The sequence below is a fragment of the Bactrocera neohumeralis genome, chromosome 6 (genome assembly GCF_024586455.1).
Source record: "Bactrocera neohumeralis isolate Rockhampton chromosome 6, APGP_CSIRO_Bneo_wtdbg2-racon-allhic-juicebox.fasta_v2, whole genome shotgun sequence".
NCBI classification, from domain to species: domain Eukaryota; kingdom Metazoa; phylum Arthropoda; class Insecta; order Diptera; family Tephritidae; genus Bactrocera; species Bactrocera neohumeralis.
Window position 1 is genome coordinate 51,850,596 of NC_065923.1, and position 21,444 is coordinate 51,872,039.

Genomic DNA, 21,444 nt, shown 5'->3' on the forward strand with positions numbered 1-21,444 from the left:
GTAGAGACTTTAAAAAGCTTAAAACTTGTGCTACGCTAGTGGATATACCGTTACAATTAGTTTGCTTAATTTATGGAGTAATTTAAGGAACAGGTGAGACACTTTTTTCCGATGAATCGTGTGAAAATATTAAATATTAATTTATATGATATAAATACAAAACAGCAATAAAGCATTCTTATTTGCAAAACAGCTCATTCTTAATTTTAGCAAATGTAGTAAGTACTCTGATGAGCTTAACTTGTCAGTAATTTCAATCAACAATTGAAATGAAATTAAGGTGGAGGTAGAGGTACAGGGGGATGTAGCTATGTGTAGAAGTTAACGCAAGTGAGAAAAGTTCTCTGAGCGCCATTCACTTGGGAGTGGCAGAATCGATTATTTTACAATGGATTATGGTGCAAGCAGCTCACGATTTCTGTGATCTTATATCAAGTATCCTCTGGGTAGCCAAAAAACATACGTTTGAATGCGATCTAAAGTGAGAAGACGAAGCATTCTTCTCCAAGGTTGTGCGACCCGCCACGTAAAAACCCCTCCAATGAAAAGGACACAACAGCCTTGCATGAGAGATCACCCTTTCGATGATGACCACTGCAAACGCACTAATCCTTAGACTACTATTTAAGGACATGCGCCTGGAATGTCCGGTCCCTTAATTGGGATGGTGTCACCAGCAACAAGCTGGTTGATGCCCTCTTCAAAGTAAAGGCCATTCGCTGTCAAAGAACTGCGATGGACGGGACAAAGACTGAGACGAGTAGGTCCTTGTGGCATATACTACAGTGGCCATATATAGGAGCGCAAGTTCGGTGATGATTCGTAGTGGAAGAGAGGATCTGTCGCCGAGGGTAGATGAACATCTAGCCACTATCCGCATCAAAGTGAAGTTCTTCAACAAATCGCTGATTTGCGTCCACGCTCCGACGGAAGAGAAGGAGGATGAAACCAAAGATGTCTTCTATGAACGCTTGGAGCACACCTATGAGATCTGCCCTCGACACGTTGACAAAATCGTACTTGGCGACTTTAATGCCAGTGTGGGCAAAGAAGGTATCTTTGGCACAAAGGTTGCTAAATTTAGCCTCCATGATGACATTGACTTGGATCGTTATCTTGTTACATCGAAGATACTCATCCGCCTTTGTACAGCAAAACAACGGACGTCTACAAGTACAAGGAAAATTCGATGTCGAGAAGCTGCAATCAGAACAGACAGGCGAACGATATGCTGCTCGACTTGCACTTCTGCTCTCTGAGAGCACTCATCAGCAACTCGGTATAAGGGAACTGTGTGACGGCATTTCAAGCTCTTTACGTACAGCTGCAAACAAAACCATTGGTTTTAGGAGAGAACAGCTGGGACGATGAGGCGTGCCGTATTGCAGTAGAGGGAAAACAGGCAGGATTGGAGAAGGATCTAGTTACACTTGGAATCTCCAATTGGCGCCAAACAGCGAAAAGAAGGGATGACTGGCGCGCTATTGTAAACTCGGCTATAACCGCGTAAGCGATGTCTATGCCAATAAAGAAGAAGAAAAGCTGCATTCTACAGAGCAGCAATACTGGCGCGGTGTGAATGTCTGACGTTCTAAGCTATCCAAGGGAGATCCCTGTTAGGATCGACTTCTTAGCATAACCTAACCTGTTCAGTTATTCGATTTTAAAGGTTTGTATCTATTTTTTGGTCTATTGTGCTATGATTTAATTTATTTTCTATTTAAATGATTTTTTTTTCAAAAGAGTTTGAACATCACTCTCATATCTCTTGAAGATAACTTGAGAATTCTGAATTCACCTAAAGTACGAGCAATCTCAATCAAAGAATTCAAAAACGCGCTTACATTTATGTGTTTTCGAAAAGGCAGTCGAAATACTCCACCGAAGACGACAAGATATTATCATATATTGCTTATAGTCATGAATATATGTAAATACTTGTAGGTTCTTATTACAATAAAGAAATAATTAATTAAAACAAAGCAATATCACTTACTTTTTCGGTAATAACGGTTTTGTGCCAACCCTTTATTCAAGAACAACTAAATGAAAGAGTATTCGACAGTTAACTGCAAGAGAAGAATGTGAAAACAATTATGTTAATTAATAAAGACTGTTATGTTCATAAATGTGTATGTATGTCACTTGTAATTATGTAGAAAGTGTGGAATAATCTCAATTGTTTATTATTATTCCTTTGAGTGTGAAGACAAAACATTTTCTGTTTGTATAAAACAAAACAAAGATGATAAAGATCTCAGCCGAAAAATTATGACAGACAGAGATACCAATGAGGAAGCACTCACACATATGTACATATTTGTATGAACTTCAATATTTACTAATTAAATATTAATGAAGTGCCAGAGTTTCTCACAGTGGCGTGAAATTTCTTAATGAGGTGATGAGAAGTGCCGTTATGAATAGCAAACGTACTAGCTGTTTTCGACACCGCACTTCTTTGCTCGCTAACATGTGAGCTCTGCTAGCTTGTCAGAAATTTTGCAAAGCGAAGCCACAACACACATTCTATTTTAATTGTCTTTGATTATTATGTCAACATACATGTGCATGTACATATGTGGTTTATGCCAGTTGATTGTTCTATACGCTACTCTCTAAATTTTCAAGATATCTAATAATAGTTATTTTTTTAGTTCTTTTATTTTACTATCATCTACCTTTACTTCGGAACCTCTATCAGCCAATATTTTAGTTTTTAATTCCAAGCCAAATAAATAAAGTCTTTAGCCACAATAGTATTGGCTCTTTAACAATCTTTCAATTCTCTAACGGTATTAGCGCTATTTTTTGCAATTTTCTTCGTCCTCTTACATCGTCACACAAGGAACACACAAAGAGAAAAGTGTGTAATTAAAGCCTCTTTCGCTTGCAACTGCGTTCATCAATAGCATCTGCGAGCAATCACTTCCTCTGCCGCGTTGCTGGCGCTCAGTTAATTGAAACTCAATTTGCACTGACTTTATAGAGTGCCAAAGAAAACAAGAACAAACGGGAGTGACAGCATCTGTACGGAAAAAGTAACTTTGCAAAAGTACTAAACAATTGTAGCGAATTAGCTGCGAAGCACTGCAAAAGAGAATTCGATTGTATTTGTCCTTTTACTTAAGCAGAATTTCAAAGCTGAGTAGGTAATACCTGTCCTATATTTCAGTCAAGGTAAAGTCTAGAATTGTTTTAATCGATTTCAAACAAACAAGTTGATTTCTATTATGAGAATTCTTGGCGAAAACGACAATTTCTTCAATCGCACGAATAATTTCACCAAATGTTTGATATAAAGGGCTATATCCACAAGTAATTAAAAAAAATAAATTTTTTTTACATATTTTGATTGTATATATGTACAAGTCTGTACATTTCAAAGTAATGCGGTAAATTGTTTCGGAGTAATGAGCGTATTTGTAAATAGGTCAGATATGTCTTCCTCACCGCCAAATACTTTTTTGGGGAGGACTTTCAGGAGATCTTCTACAGGAACGACGGAACCCAATATTTTTATTAATAAAATATGAATTCTAAGAATACGTTAAACTCGCTAAATTTTCATATATTTTATATATATATTCAATAAAAAGCATCTCCAGAAAAAATGCACGAGAAAAAAAAATTTTTTGAACTCACAGGTGGATGATTTTGATCATTGGGAAATAACCTCAGTACAGAAAAGAACACGTTTGAAAGCTTTTGAAGAATCATATTTGCTGAAAATTAAGTATTGCTACGCAATTGCCGCTCCTACTTTTATAATGTATAAAATTGTAAACCTCAGAAAGTACAAAGATTCCACCATTAATATAGCGAAAATCTTCAGTCGATAATTTCACGGAAATCGAATTTTGTGATTAAATTTTTAATAAAATCTATTTTGCTAAGTTGATAGAACCGTGCTTAGTTACTATGCCAAATATGAGCGCGATCTGTGAACCAGTTTGTTTACAGCAGATAACTAAGTCGGTACACCTCAGTAGTCCGCTGAGATTTTTACAATGGATAAAAATATCGAAAAAAATTTGTCTCAACTTTTGTGTGCGTAACCGTTGGATGAGTTTTGGATCTATGCTTACGTCTGTTTCCGGAAAACAGACGATCAGTCGGCCGAAAATCGTGGCAAAGGTGAGCCAGAGCCGGAAAAAACACAGCAAAACAGGTCAAAAATCAAGGTTATGTTGACAGTTTTCTTTGGTAATCGAGGTGTAGTACACTCTGAATTTCTTCCGACCTGCCAAACTGTCAACTAGGAATAGTATTTGAGTGTTATACGTCGTGTCCGCGAAGCTATTCGTAAAAAGAGACCGGAATTAAGGCCCGACAACGCCGCATATTCGCCTGAATTAGTTTCGAGTGACTTTTTGCCACTCAGCAAGCTCAAACCACCGCTTCGGTGAAACCGTTTTTAGTCAATTGAAGACATTAAACGTTAATTGACTATTATTATAATCATGTTTTGGCGTAAAATCAGTCATTACTTTGAGAGCTGCTTCGACATTTATCACTTTATGAAATTCTTTACCTCAATCTGTCGATATAGTGGACAAAGTTTTTACTCACAGTTAAGAAAACAGTTAGAGACATGGCTGAAATTGTTTCAAAATCTCGTGTACAATTGTTCACAAAGTAATCGGAGTGACTATATGAAAAATGTATTTAACTGCATAACTTTTCTGAATCATATGTACATATATCCGGATTCTGGCATTAAAATTTTAATTTTAAAATTTTTATTGTCATGATCGTTATTCTCGTTCAGGTTTGATAGTTCTCGGATACCGTTTTGATTGATTTCCACAAAAATTTAGTATGTTAGAAATTTCATTTTTAAAATAGTCTTCAACCTAAGAAAAATTCACTAAATTAGAAGAGTAAATAGAGTTCCATAATTGAGATTAGTTATTGTTATTTATTGGAGTGTTAAACATTGGAGTTTTATCAAGTGCGTAGAGGAAAGCACTGTACAGAGATAGTTGCGCCGAGTTGACAGTCCTTGGGCGGATAAAAATCCGCGTCCGTTCCGGTTACGTGGACTCGACTGTTGTGGGAATACGTGCTACCATTCAAACTGGGCGATCAAAATCAAGATTTGACTTGAAGGCTCTTTATGGCAAAAACCGTGGCTAGATAGAACCAGCAAAACGTTTAAAGCTGAAGAATGAAAATGTGGTATCTACTTGTGAAGCTCATTTTGTTGCTGAAAAATTCGTTTATTTTCTATGAAATTTTGTACGCGACAATCTTAAATAGCAAATTTTTAAGTTCGTAGTTTATTTTGAATTTTGTGTGAAGTTCTTGCGAACCAATAAAATTATTTCGACGATATTTCATTAAAATGAGAAGGGGAAAAGCTTTCACACCGGAAGAGATTGCGCTTATGTGCGTTATATGCAAAAAAGGAAAAGCTCGAGCCGAAATTGCTCAAATAGTGCACATTAGAGCAGAGCCGAACCTTTTAAGTCAGCCAGAGAAATTGATCGAAGTTAATAACGAATATGATATGGACGTATCCAGAAAGCTTGTAGGAAGACGACCCAACGAAGCTGAACTTTTTGGACGAATTAGCAGGAAGAAACCACTTCTGTCAAAACGACACATCAAAATTCGATTGGTATTTGCCAAAGCTCACAGATACAAACCAGCACAGTTTTGGAGGAACGTGCTTTGGAGCGACGAAACCAAGATAAATAGGTTGGATCCAGATGGAAAAACATTTGTTGTTGTCCACAAGGTCAAGCCTAAGCCTAACCATTGGTATACCACCAAAACTATTAAGCACGGCGTTGGAACTATCATGTTCTGGGGCGATAAACTGAGCATTTATGCAAGATAATGATCCGAAGCACACCGCAAAGGTAGCGAAAAGCCTGGATCTGAATCGTATAGAAAATTTATGGAATTATGTCAAGACATAACGGGTATTATAGCGTCGGTGCAGCCTAATGAACGTCTTTTCTGTTTTTCTCTCGTTTTGTATACATTTCTGTTTCTGAGTACTGCGCTCTCATTTATTATTATAACGAAGTCTTTTTATCCCTTTTTATTTTCGATTCTGTGGCGCCGGAAGTTGAATAAATTTTATTTTCGCAGGAAATCCGAAGCAAATCTGTGCAACTAATCGCAATAAGACAACTGTAATATTTTCACAACTTGCCCATCTGCATAGTACAAACAAAGTTCTGTTAGCCACCCCCCTGGCGTAAAGTTATTCCCTGTTTCCACGAGAAAAAAAGTCTGTTCTCGCAACTGACGCGCGTCTTCCCGTTAGCAAGTGCAAGACCAAAGGGGTTTTGCCTTTAAAATCTAATTGCGCCACTTGCATATCAATTAACGGTATGTCCACACCCCCTAAACCTCTTCACCACGACAATCGAGTGCAGTCGAAGCAACTGTGAAACACTCGAAGCTCTTTTAAATATTTTACAAATTGTTCCATCTGTTGTTGACGGGATTGTCGGAGTGTGCCTCGAGTACATGCATACACCCTTAAGTGCACACACACACACACACTTACAGCACATGTAAATGAAGTAAAGTAAAAACAGGAGCGTAAATTAACCATTTGAGCTTGGTTGTGGCATCTGCAAGCATACTCTTGCCATTTTACTTCCGCTTTTCTTCTTCCCTTTATACAGTTTCGCTCTAAAATGTTTGCATAAATGCTTATGATGAGATTTGTTTTCTTTATTTTGCATGTGTGCGTGTACATATTTGTTGTTTATTGTGTTTATTACGAGTATTAGTTGTTGTTGCAATGACAATCTTTGCCGGCGGAAAGTATGGAAATGACTACCGATTGAAATAGAGAAAATTGAGGTTTTTTTAAGCAATTAGTTCTGCTTGTTAACTGTAACCGAGTAGACAGACAGCCCTTGAAATTTTGTTTAGAAATAGCCTGGTTGAAAATCATCTTAATTGCAATAGCTATATATAGTTCCATCTAACCTTTTATACTCCGAACAGGGTATATGTTTAGATCGGATCACTGTAGCATGTAGCTATCATACAAACTGAACGATTGGAATATAATTCTCATAATGAATATTTTGTAATGTTTTAAATACACATAACCCGATTTTTACTCCGAAACAGTTATTTTTTATTCATGCAAAAATTTGTAAAATTTTCTTCCATATTTGTTTATATAGTATTCTTGGCAGTTTGGTTGAGATTTTACTATCCATAATACTATACTAACAAAAAACTTCCATAGATGCAAAAACTGTTACTGCACGGATTCAGTATGGCCACCATCCAGTTGATGTAGTGGTTTGGAGGCGAGTCTCCCGGCGTTACACTGCTTCACTTTTGTGAAAAAGGCGTAAAACTGTGAGAAAAATGTAACAGCAGGACGTTTTGGAAGGCGTGATAAAGCAATTAAGCAATACTCACTTCGATGGAGAGATTTGGATCTTCAATCAAGATTCTGCTCCAACATACAAGGCAAAAACCACTCAACAGTGGCAAAATAGCAATATTTCTGGCTTAATAATAGCAGATGACCGAGCAGCTTGATCAATACCAATCAAAGTAGTGAATGCTGCTATTGATCAATGGATGAATGGTTTGAAGGCTTGTGTGAAGCCAAAAGGTGACAGCCTCGAAATCCAACGCAGGATACACACAGCGAATATCGCATTCGATGGAACGATGAGCTGTATAAGATATACGAGGACATTGACAAAGTTCAGCGAATTAAAAGACAGCGGAAGAAAACACTCTAACTCTGAAAGTATTCGAGTACTGCCGCCGGGGGAAGCAGAGGAATAGGAAGACCTCCACTTGTTAACTGGGTTATAAGACCATAAGCAGTATTATAACCACAAGCGGGTCTCAGAAAAAACCCTGAGAAAACGGATCTGCTTGTGTAAGAATGAGAAAAGTAGCAATGTTGCGTGTATGCATATGCTCGCCATAACCTGGGAGCTATCTCCCTCTCACAGCTTTGTAAGGCCAATTCTGTTCTACGGTGCAGTAGTATGGTGGACAGGCGTACGGAAATCCATCTACCGGAAGCCATTAGAAAGATTTAGAGGTTACTTCGTATAATACAAGTACATATTAATTTCATTTGTCTTCAACATTAAGGTTTTGCTCTTTTTTATACTCTCGCAACAAAGTTGCTAAGGAGAGTATTATAGTTTTGTTCACATAACGGTTGTTTGTAAGTCCTAAAACTAAAAGAGTCAGATATAGGGTTATCTATACCAAAGTGATCAGGTGACGAGAGAGTTGAAATCCGGATGTCTGTCTGTCCGTCCGTCCGTGCAAGCTGTAACTTGAGTAAAAATTGAGATATCATGATGAAACTTGGTACACGTATTTCTTGGATCCATAAGAAGGTTAAGTTCGAAGATGGGCAAAATCGGCCCACTACCACGCCCACAAAATGGCGCAAACCGAAAACCTATAAAGTGTCATAACTAAGCCATAAATAAAGATATTAAAGTGAAATTTGGCACAAAGGATCGCATTATGGAGGGGCATATTTGGACGCAATTGTTTTGGAAAAGTAGGCGTGGCCCACCCCCACTAAGTTTTTTATACATATATCGGAAACTACTATAGCTATGTCAACCAAACTCTATAGAGTCGTTTCCTTCAGGCCTTTCCATGTACAGTTCAAAAATGGAAGAAATCGGATAATAACCACGCCCACCTCCCATACAAAGGTTATGTTGAAAATCACTAAAAGTGCGTTAACCGACTAACAAAAAACGTCAGAAACACTAAATTTTACGGAAGAAATGGTAGAAGGAAGCTGAACCCAGACTTTTTTAAAAATTGAAAATGGGCGTGGCGTCGCCCACTTATGGACCAAAAACCATATCTCAGGAACTACTAGACCGATTTCAATGAAATTCGGTATTCAACACCCTGATGACATGTACGAAATATGGGTGAAATCGGTTTACAACCACGCATTCTTCCAATATAACGCTATTTTGAATTCCATCTGATGCCTTCTCTGTATAATATATACATTAGGAACCAATGATGATAGCAGAATAAAACTTTTCACAAATACGGTATTTGAAAAATATGTAAATGACGGATAATGAAATCTCGATTATCACTTTATCATGCAAGAGTATAAAATGTGCGGTGACACCCGAACTTAGCCCTTCCTTACTTGTAATTTTGACATTAACCGTTGGTTACGGTTTGCTGAGAGCATTTGGCAGGAAGTATATTCGTTCGAGGCTTTTCAATGCGAGAGAAAAGGAGAATTTTGTTAAAAATTACTAAGAAAGTTCGACAGTTACATTCTACAAGTATTGACAAAATTATATGTTAAACATTTCTCTCTACCTAATTAAAATACATACATAGGTTACTTTTGAAATTACAAAAGTTTTTTAAGTTCATTAAAATATATTTACTTGTAATATTTTTTAATTTTCAAACAAAAGTTTGGTAATACCTTTTAATACCAGCAACACAACACAGTTATTCCCCCATTTTTTGCCAACCAAAAAATAAACTGTAAGCATCCCGGTAACTTTTACTCGTAAGCAGCTTACACGCAAAGTTAAATGTCTGCAAGAAGAGCTCAGGGGGAAAGAGGGAATAAATAAAATATGTACATACAAACATAACTGTATTTGCCTCCACCTAAATTACTATATTTTTACTGAGGCTTCTTTTTCTGTAATTTTTACTTCTTATTAAGAAATTGAACAAGCTGTTGTCTTTAGCTTCGATTTGAATCTTATTGATTTTTTGAATATTAGGAGTGTTGTGTGTGATACGACTACGAGTCATAAATTTTAAAAGAGTTTATTCGACCAAATATTATCCCCACTTCAGTCATATTCTCAAGTTGATTATTTACTCAATGAAAATTAAAAAAAGATTCAGGTTCGACCCTGATTTCAATCAAAATATAATTTATTTGTTCTTTCGCTTTCAGGGCTAAAGTTTCCAATACATTTTTGCAATCTTAGTTTCACGAGTAAATGATGTGGTCGGCTTGAGAGGTAATAATTGATTAAAAGTGCTCTCAGGGTAATGATCTCAAAAGTGGTTCTATTGACGAGCAAAGTTCTGTATATTTGTAAATATTTGATTATTAAAAATAGATTTTTTTTCAAGAAACTGGCAAATGTTTAAACAAAGTCGAAAAGCCGAAACCTCCGGCCTCCTCCGGTTCTCTGTCGTTTTGTTTTCTCTCTTTTTCTGTCCTTTGTAACGATTTTAAAAATCTTTATTTCATTTAGGATTTTAAATAGTTGTATAAAAAGCTGCTCATTGGTTGGAGCCGCCGATTCGGACCACTTTAGCATATACCTGTATATACCTGTAGCTGTGCTTGTAAGGAATCTTTTGTATTTGTGAAGGGTATTATAGTTTCGGTTCAGCCGATGTTGACGTTTTTTCGTGCGCTCTATATTTTTTGGCCTCATCAACGATTCTAAATGTCTAAATTTCTTTGATTTTCAGATGGCGCTGCTATTATTTTTTTATTTTGGTTGAAGCGCTAGAATCGGATGGACACAGTAGCTGTTCGCTATTTAAAGAGTGTAATTTAATTAAAAATTGCCTGAATAGTGGTTTCCTTCCTTTTGTAAAAGTTGTAAAATAGGATTAATGTGAGTAAAAGTCCCGGTAGAGTTCTGGGATTCTACAACGGATTAATAAGCTTTGTAACAGAGAGTAGTAAGGAAAAAAGTCAGGAGCGTATGCCAACCTAGCTGGTTGTAAGACAACTAGCTTAAACCAACACTACTTCAAGGAGTAAATTTTCAGGAAATAAAAAGACTGAGTTGTAAAAACAAGCATTTAGACGAACATTTCAACTTGCGACAGTTAGGTCAACATAATCATCTTTTGCCTAGCTGAGTTAATTTTAGAAAGTATTGTGTCCAAAGCGAGATGTAAATAAATTAAATTGGTAAAGGTGGCAACTCTACTTCCAATTATGCTTCAAATCTAGCGCTTGATTATATGTATAGAGTTTCATCGTATCTCGAACTATCGATGAATATGTATTATATTTATTTAAAATATTTTAATTTAGGTGGCAACTTAATACATACTTTTTTTCTAAAATATTGCTTACGATCCATTTTGGATACACACATTCCATAATTTTGCAGAAGTTTATCGTTTTTAATATTACTTAAATAAAAACCTGTGGCAATATTGTTATAATTTATTTAGAATAACCCAAAAAATTCTTTTCGTAGTATATTTGACAAATTAATATTAAAATTTTTACGGATTTTGTTATTTTTACCGTTTTATTATTAATCATGCTAATAAGTTCAGAATGAATTATCGTTACAAACTTGTCTCTCTGTTCAATATTTTCTTTTTTAATTTTTCTTGTTCACTTCTCCGTGCGCTCAGAGTTGCATCCTTCACTTTGTTGTAAGTTCGCAATTTTCTCCGCATAAAATCATTGAATGACATGTTTTCGCTTTATCTTTCATACTTTAAATCCTTTTCCAATCAACTCCTCGGGCAGATCCTTTTGTTTGTGTTCGCAAAGTTTGCAACGAAAGTTTTCTGCTAATGACACTCATTAAGATGCCAGCGTTTTCAATGAGGAAGATGCGGAAATTTAATTCAATAAGTGTCATCATACTTGCAACTTTGCCACATCGAAATGAGCAACACACGCACGCACATATGCATACACATACTTATGCAAAGCTTTTCACGAGGAAGGAGAATGCGGGCAGTAGCCACGACAATGCCGTTACAAATTGACAAACGCTGACTTTCCACAGCAAATTAAAAGTAAATTTTTAAACGCTCGCACACATGCATACATACACATTTTCATACTAATTTACAGTTCACTGGTTATGATCCACATGCTTCAATCTATCTACTTAAGTATATGCATATGTATGTATATGTGTGAGTGCGTGAAATACTTAAAAGTTATTTGGGACGACACTTGCCCGCACTCGAATTAGGTCAACGGTGAATTTGGCAAAGTTTTTGGCATTTAAGGTGGAAGCGGGCGCGCATGCAGCAGCCGAGCGTACAAAAACACTGTGAGCAGCGCAAAATATGTAAATACATGCAGCTGGCAGTTTAGTTCAAAACAAAAACCAATCTATGCGGGTACTTAAATAAAGGACCCCGTTGGGAAATTCAAAAGCGTTCGAAGTGATCAAATTATTTTAATTCCAAAAAAATATGGCACAATAACCTCCACAGATACATTTCTTAAAACATAAAATGATATAAAAAAGATGTTTGTCTCGATTTTGATTGGTCAGTTCGAATGGCAGCTATATGGTATAGTTGACCGATCTAATTAATTTATTTGGAAATAATAATAAACAAGTTTTCCATACAATGACATGATTTTGATCCATAGATTTGTAATGACAGTTATATTGTAGAGTGGTCTGATATTGGTGGTTTGCGACAAATGAGCAGCTTCTTGGGGAAAAACGAAGGGTGCCAAATTTAAAATCGATATCTCAAAAACGTTGAGACTTCTTCTTCTATAATAGCGTAGACACCCCTTACGCGGTTATGGCCCAGTTTACAAAAGTGCTCCAGTCGTTCTTCCTTTTCGCTATTTGGCGGCAATTGGAGATTCCAAGTGTAGCCTGGTTCTTCTACACCTGGTCTTTCCAACGGACTGGAGGTCTTGCTCTTCCTCTGCTTCTCCCGGCGGATACTTCATCGAATACTCTCAGAGCTGGAGTGGTTTCATCCATTCGGACGATGATCTAGCCAGCGTAGTCGCTGTCTTTTAATTCGCTGAACTATGTCAATGGCGTCGTATAACTCGTACAGTTCATCATTCCATCGACTACGGTATTCGCCTTTGCCAATGCGCAAAGGACTATAAATCTTGCGCAGAACCTTTCTCTCGAAAACTCGTAATGTCGGCATATGAGATGTTGATGTTGTTGATCAGATAACTCGTAGAGTTTGGTCACTGTTCGTCGAGAGAGGGCTTTACTTCTCAATTGCCTACCCAGTCCGAAGTAGGACCTGTTGGCAAGGGTTATTCTGCGTTGGATTTCAATTGTTGTTGGTGTTAATACTGGTTCCAAGATAGACTAAATTATTTACGACTTCGAAGTTATGAATGTCAACTGTGACGTGGGTGACCCAAGTCGGGAGAGCGACGACTGTTTGTTTGATGATTGGAGATATTTCATCTTGCCTCGTTCAATTCCATTTGCTTCGCTTCTTTGTCCAACCTGGAGAAAGCAGAGCTAACGGCGTGGTTATTTTGGCCAATGACATCGATGTAATCACCGTACGCCAGCAATTGTACACTCCTAAAGAAGATTGTACCTGTTCGATTAAGCTTTTTATTTTCTCCAGCAGTAGATTGAAGAAGTCGCACCATAGGGAGTCGCCTTGTCTGAAACCTCGTTTGGTCCTTACCGAACTGAGAGACTCATAAAATGAGACGGACAGATGAGCATGGCTATATCGACCCAGCTTGTCACTATGATTATTTATATGCATATGTAGAGCAGTTTTCAATGAAGCAATATTACTTAGTTGGTCGTTTCCCATTTCATAAACGTTTCATGCAAATTTGTTATCAAAATAATGGTTCGGTTTGAGCCACACATCGCGCACTAAATCCAAACTTTCGTCGACATAATTGCCCAGCAGAGTTGATAGTTCGAGCAACTATGGATCGGTTTCGCACCAAGTTTACTCTAGTGGATAAGGTGAATTCTCAGGGACGCCGTACAGTGCGCAAAGATGACGCTTTGCTGCTGTGGAGCAGAGTAAGAAGACCCGAATGAGTTCATCCGAAATCGCACGAACCATTGAAGCTGTATCCATCTACTTTATAGAAGATTTTGCGAAAGGAACTTGGTTTACGGGCTTACAAAATCTTACTCGTGCATGAATGGAAGCCGAGTTAAGAGCGTCGCATGTTCGGCGAATGGTCCCAAAACAAAATAGCCACCAATGAATGGGTATAGGGGATGATTGGTCCATATTTCTTCAAAAATTAAGCCGGCTATAATATTACAATCAGCGGTGATTATGATAAATTTATGATTAAAGCATTTCTTGCGCCTGAATTAAAAGATGTTGATGTGTACGACCATTGATTCCAACAAGATGGCGCTATATGCCATGAAGTCAACGAAACAATCAATTTATAGAAGAAAACATTGGCACGTTATTTTGAACATGGGCCTCCATAATTATGCCATTTAACATCTCTGGACTATTTTTGGCTGGTATTTCTCCGACGTTGCTTTCTGTGTGTTACAAAATCCGTGGCGAGTTCAATATACCTTGTTCATGGTATAATTACGACTATGAATGTAATATACCGAACTGAAGGTATTTTCAACTATTTTTAAGAAGTATTATTTCTCGATAAATATTGGTTGTCAAAGTTTTTCCAAGATAGACGAAATTATCTACAACTTCAAAGTTATGACTGTCAACAGTGACGTGAGTGCCAAATCGCGAATGCGACGACTGTTTGTTTGATGACAGGAGATATTTCGTCTTGCCCTCGTTCACTGCCAGACCCATTTTCTGTGCTTCCTTGTCCAGCCTGGAGAAAGCAGAACTAACGGCGCGGGTGTTGAGGCCGATGATATCAATATCGTCGGCATACGCCAGCAACTGTACACTCTTATAGAAGATGGTACCTTCTCTATTTACTTCTGCGGCTCGAACTATTTTCTCCAAAAGCAGGTTGAAAAAGTTGCACGATAGGGAATCGCCTTGTCTGAAACCTCGTTTGGTATCGAACGGCTCGGAGAGGTCCTTCCCGATCCTGATGGAGCTTTTCGTGTTGTTCAACGTCAGTTTACACAGCCGTATTAGTTTTGCGGGGATACCAAATTCAGACATCGCGCCATAAAGGCAGCTCCTTTTCGTGCTGTCGAAAGCAGCTTTGAAATCGACGAAGAGGCGGTGTGTGTCGATTCTCCTTTCACAGGTCTTTTCCAAGATTTGGCGCGTGGTGAATATCTGGTCGGTTGTTGATTTGCCAGGTCTAAAGCCACACTGAAATGGTCCAATCAGTTTGTTGACGGTGGGCTTTAATCTTTCAATCAATTCACAATACGCTCGATAGAACCTTATATGCGATGTTGAGGAGGCTAATCCCACGGTAGTTGGCGCAGACTGTGGGGTCTCCTTTTTTATGGATTGGGCATAGCACACTTAAATTCCAATCGTTGGGCATGTTTTCGTCCGACCATATTTTACAAAGAAGCTGATGCATTAGATATTAATAAACATTTTAACAAGGGGAAACCGTGTCTTGCGAACCTCGGTATTTTGAAACCGATATTTGAATAAATTTTAATTGCCCAAAGATATCGACGGTAAATTTATGTAAATTTAAAAAAAATTAAAACAGGTGGCAACACTTTCCAAAAATATTTTCAGTTGCGAACTTTTGTATTTTAATGCTCACTTTCATAGATTTTATATCAACATTTTATTCAATTTAAAACTCTAAACAGGTAGCAACTCCAATAGGAAAATATTTCAGTTGTGAGACTTTTTAAGACTTTTTTGCCTTAAACTTAATTGTAATAATTTGGTTATCTTATAAATATCTAAAAAATTATTTGAATTGTAAATTCTTTTGAATATCGTTTGTTTAAATAATACTAAATTTATTTAACCTACTAGCAAAAAAATAATTAAAATCAATTAAACTTGGGATATAGTGCCAATTAATGCGTTCAAAACTAGAAACTCTATAATATATAAGTATATCTAAATGATCAATATGATGAGCTGAGTTGATTTAGCTCTATGCGTTTGTCTGTCCGTCCGTCCGTCTGTATTTAAATGAATTAGTCCCTCAGTTTTTGAGATATCGATCTGAAATTTTTTAACCCCAAGAAGTTGCTCATTTGTCGGCCGTTATAGGACCACTATAGTATTTAGCTGCCATACAATCTTCTGGTAGAATCGAGATCTTGTATGGAAACCTTTTTTTATCTAACAAGATTTTTCCACAAAGATTAACAGGGAAGCATTTTTACAATAACTGAATAAATTTAAATCGAGCCGCTATATCAGTTAGTTGCCACACAAAGAACAATTAATGTAATGCACGTAGAATTGTTTTGAAACTTCATGGATAGTTTTTGAAGACTAATTAAGCAATTTCCTATTATAAATTTGTGCTTTCATTTCGTTTATCTCAAATTCGAAGTAGCAACCGGTTTGTGAACCCGAAACCTACTAACCGATTCTCGACCCACAAACCTCATCGACCAAAGGGTATCGTGAGTAGTTTGGCCCACATGCTGGCATCTAAAATACCAAATTATATGCAAATCATATGTGAAAGCATGTGTGGCTTCGCCCGCATATGTTACCTTATACAAATATAAAAGTTTAAGATTACCTATGTATTAGTGTATATGTGTTTATGTATATATGTATCTGTGCTGCAGCAGCAAACGTGGCATCCAGCTGGCAGTATCAGCATATATTTTCAATTTGCGCACAACCGCACACCGGAACTGCAAAATTCGCAACACATTATTACATATTTACATATCATGCCAATTTGGATTGCTAAAGTTTTCTCCACACTCGAATTGTTTCCATTTGGCAAACAAAACGCCTTTCACTGCCGCCGCTTTCGGTTGCTGCATTTGAACTTCGTTGTTTCTATTCTGACTGTGAGTTGTTATTGCTTTTGTGGTTGTTTTGTCAATGTGGGTGAATTTGCTTTTATATTTGTGTGTGTGTGTGTGTGGTTTTTGCATTTGCTACAAATCATCTCTGAATTGCCTTTAAATTGAATGCGTGCAAATGTTTTCACTTACTTGTTTATGCCGCTGCGGTTTGCTCACACACGCTTGAACACACTTCACTTTGGCTATTCATTTAATTTGTAGATAATTCTGTTAATTAAACGCAGTAGTTTCTGAAATTGACAGAAAGTTGTAATTTATTTACTGCCAAGAAGCAATTTGAATAACGAGATTTTAAGATAAGCGTTTAATAAGGATAGTGAAACGATAAATGCTGGCAAAATAAGCATATATTCATCTCATAAACGAACTAATTTTGTTAACATATAGCTTCTTTGTAGCAGCATACAGCAATTACGTAATCTAAACTATTTTGAAGAGACATATGAGCATATATATTAGAACGATACCCAAATGCATGCCGGGCGTATGAGTAACATAATATTGCATTTGTGCACTAGTATAAAGCCAGCCTTGCAGTTTAGAATTTTGAAAAAAAATCTATTATTATTTTTGGCTTAAAATATACGTTAGGATCCAAAAATATTATTAATTTGGTAGAATCGTAAAAAAAGTTTTTTTTTTTGGTTAATCCGCTACATGGTCCTAATTAAACTGTGTTTTTGAAGACGGTTGGCAAGAATTCTTGAGAACTACTCAACCGATCTTCATGAAATTTTACACAGGTCTTTGAGATACAATTCTTAAAGACTTAGACGAAGGAATTTTTTTCGATTACAACTCTTTGAGAAAAAAGTCCAGAAATTTTCACTGAAATTTAAAATTTCTCTCTGCTAAAAATCCGATTTTCAGTTTTTTTCCTTCGTCTAAGTACCAACTTAAAGTTTTAACCAAAACACGTATTTTTCTCAGACCGCAGACCGCGGACCGCAAATATGTAAATAACAAGAGTGACAAGATGAGTCGATATAGCGATGTCTAGAGAACCAGACAGACGGTTAGACTCAATTTTGGAGATATCACGCTGAAATTTCGACTGTAAACGGTCTCGAGGGAGTGGCACTTTCAGTTTGGGGAACAAGAAAAAATCTCACGGAGTCAAATCTGGTGAACACGGTGATTGATCGATGGTATTCATTGCGTTTTTGGTTTTAAATTCGGGCACAATCGCGGCTTGATGCGATAGCGCATTATCATCGTCTATAATCCATGAATTGTTCTTCCACAATTCCGGCCGTTTTAGACGGATGTTCTCACGCAAACGCCTCAATACGGCCAAATAGAGCTTCTTATTGACCGTCACTGCTTCTGGAAAAAATTCATGATGCATCGAAACCACGAATATCGAAAAAAGCAATGAGCCCCGCCTTGATTTTTGAGCGGCTTTGGCGTGGTGTTTTTGGCTTTGGTCCGTGAATGTGGGATCGGAATTCGAAAGGATGTCCAAAGACTGATTACGGTACTCTTTTTGAAAAAAGTCATTTTTATCAGAATAAGTCGAGCTAAAGCGCTTTTCATACCCAAAATATACACAAAAATCACTCGAACGGACTCGATGTCAAACCATCTCTCAAACACTTGCCTGACTATTTTCATCAGTTGAAGATGTCGAAGGTGGTTCAGAACTGAGCATGTCTTCAACGATCTCACGACCGTCTTTGAAGGCTTTGTACCACTCGTAGGCTTGTGTTTTTGATAAAACTGAATCACCGTAAGCCTTTTCCATCATTCGCAACTATTACGTACATGACATTCGTTAGAAATATAAATTTTGAAACAAATTCTTTGGGTAATGCTTTTATCGATTGTAAAAATCGCAACGCACTACTGAGGTATACCGGATTCAGCAGCTGCTGTAAACAAACTGGTTGACAGATTACATTTGGCATAGCAATTAAGGGCAGTCCTACCAACTCAGAAAAATATATATTTTTATACTCTCGCAACAATGTCGCTAAGGAGAGTATTATAGTTTTGTTCACATAACGGTTGTTTGTAAGTCCTAAAACTAAAAGAGTCAGATATAGGGTTATATATACAAAAGTGATCAGGGTGACGAGTAGAGTCAAAATCCGGATGTCTGTCTGTCCGTCCGTCCGTGCAAGCTGTAACTTGAGTAGAAATTGAGATATCATGATGAAACTTGGTACACGTATTCCTTGGCTCCATAAGAAGGTTAAGTTCGAAGATGGGCAAAATCGGCTCACTGCCACGCCCACAAAATGGCGGAAACCGAAAACCTATAAAGTGTCATAACTATGCCATAAATAAAGATATTAAAGTGAAATTCGGCACAAAGAATCGCATTAGGGAGGGGCATATTTGGACGTAATTTTTTTGGAAAAGTGGGCGTGGCCCGCCCCCTACTAAGTTTTTTGTACATATCTCGGAAACTATTATAGCTATGTCAACCAAACTCTACAGAATCGTTTTCTTCAGGCATTTCCATATACAGTTCAAAAATGGAAGAAATCGGATAATAACCACGCCCACCTCCCATACAAAGGTTATGTTCAAAATCACTAAAAGTGCGTTAACCTACTAACAAAAAACGTCAGAAACACTAAATTTTACGGATGAAATGTCAGAAGGAAGCTGCACCCAGGCTTTTTTTAAAAATTGAAAATGGGCGTGGCGTCGCCCACTTATGGACCAAAAACCATATCTCAGGAACTACTAAACCGATTTCAATGAAATTCGGTATATACTATTTTCTTAACACCCTGATGACATGTACGAAATATGGGTGAAATCGGTTCACAACCACGCCTTCTTCCAATATAACGCTATTTTGAATTCCATCTGATGCCTTCTCTGTATAATATATAGTACATTAGGAACCAATGATGATAGCGGAATAAAACTTTACACAAATACGGTATTTGAAAAATATGTAAATGACGTATAATGAAATCTCGATTATCACTTTATCGTGCGAGAGTATAAAATGTTCGGTGACACCCGAACTTAGCCCTTCCTTACTTGTTGAAATATCATTTACCTGGGGAATTTAATTAAAAGTTCCAAGTTCTTTTTTGTCACAATGTATAATTAAAATTCAAGGATAATTCTTTCCTGACAATGTCATATGTCTGTGTCATAATGGGTTGAATCGTATCGTGTAGCTCCCATATACCTAACACAATGATTTTCGAACTTCCAGATGACTTTATACGAGTATCACATATTATATACAGTGGACCAATAAAGTTTACATACACCTAGTTCTATTAAATTTCGACACGTTTATTTGTTTCAAAATGGATAAATTTTGTTGTTTTTTTCTATCCATTTCATGATATGTATATTTAGCATTAAATATAGCATATCAAAATATTTTTTTTTTTTACACAAATAAAAAAAATTTAAGTTAAAGCTTAAAATGGGCTTAATTTATATCAAAAAAGTTTACGTACACTTATGAATGTTTATATAAATCAAAAGTAATTACAATACTTTTAACGGGTTTTGGCCTACATTTTGTTGCTATTAGTGTCCCTAGACATCGTTGTATGCTCCCCACTCAATTTCTTGTATTATTTCCGGATATTTTGACCCATTAAGTCCATGATCCAGCTTTTTGGCCTTATTCTGATTAAATTCGATGTTTTCGAATACGGTTTTCCAAAAAGTTCCAGATATTTTGAATAGGAGTAATGTCTAGCGATTGCGGGACCTATGGAGTTATTTTTATTTCCATAACAACCATTCACGTACAAGATAAGTTGTGTGTTTTGGGTCGTTATCCTGTGGTAAATAGAAATGGCTGCTATTAACAGCCGATTTAAGCACATTTAAAATTTAAATCTTTTTCTTAAAATGCTCAGATACATATGCTTATACATTTTTGAAATGTACACAAAAAAATAAATCCCCAAACAGTAAGGAATTTGTTGAAGAGTGCTGGTTATCATAGACGAGTCGCGCGTCGTAAGCCATACATATATAAGGTTAATAAAAAGAAAATGTCGGCGTTTGCTAAACAATATTTAAACAAACCGTATTGGTTTTGGGAAAACATTGTGTTCACCGACGATTCAAAATTTAATAAATTTGGTTCGAATAGATCACGAAAAGTGTGGAGAAAGATCAATGAAGAGTCGCAAGGACAAAATGTATTGCCAATGGTAGAGCACTGTGGGGGTAATGTTATGGTTTGCGGGTGTATTGTTGCATCTAGAGTTGGACATTTGGACTTTATTAGTGAAAACATGGATAAGCATACGTATCTGAACATTTTAGGACAAAAATTTAAATTTTAAGTGTGCTTAAATCGGCTGTTCATAGCAGCCATTTCTATTTACCACAGGATACCGACCCAAAACACACAACTTATCTTGTACGTGAATGGTTGTTATGGAAATAAAAATAACTCCATAGGTCCCGCAATCGCTAGACATTAATCCTATTCAAAATATCTGGAACTTTTTGGAAAACCGTATTCGAAAACATCGAATTTAATCAGAATAAGGCCAAAAAGCTGGATCATGGACTTAATGGGTCAAAATATCCGGAAATAATACAAGAAATTGAGTGGGGAGCATACAACGATGTCTAGGGACACTAATAGCAACAAAATGTAGGCCAAAACCCGTTAAAAGTATTGTAATTACTTTTGATTTATATAAACAATCATAAGTGTACGTAAACTTTTTTGATATAAATTATGCTCATTTTAAGCTTTAACTTTAATTTTTTTTATTTGTGTAAAAAAAAAATATTTTGATATGCTATATTTAATGCTAAATATACATATCATGAAATGGATAGAAAAAAACCA

At 36.6% G+C, this 21,444-nt stretch overlaps 1 long non-coding RNA gene across 1 annotated transcript in view; it reads right to left on the bottom strand.

Moving 5' to 3' along the window:
* LOC126762714 (uncharacterized) overlaps nt 1-21,444 on the bottom strand; it is a 97,092-nt gene that overhangs the window by 37,202 nt on the left and 38,446 nt on the right. The window contains exons 3-4 of the long non-coding RNA XR_007667500.1: nt 16,776-16,876; nt 1,997-2,069 (exon numbers count right to left, since the gene is read on the bottom strand). This is a non-coding gene — a long non-coding RNA (uncharacterized LOC126762714). The remainder of the gene's footprint in view (nt 1-1,996; nt 2,070-16,775; nt 16,877-21,444) is intronic.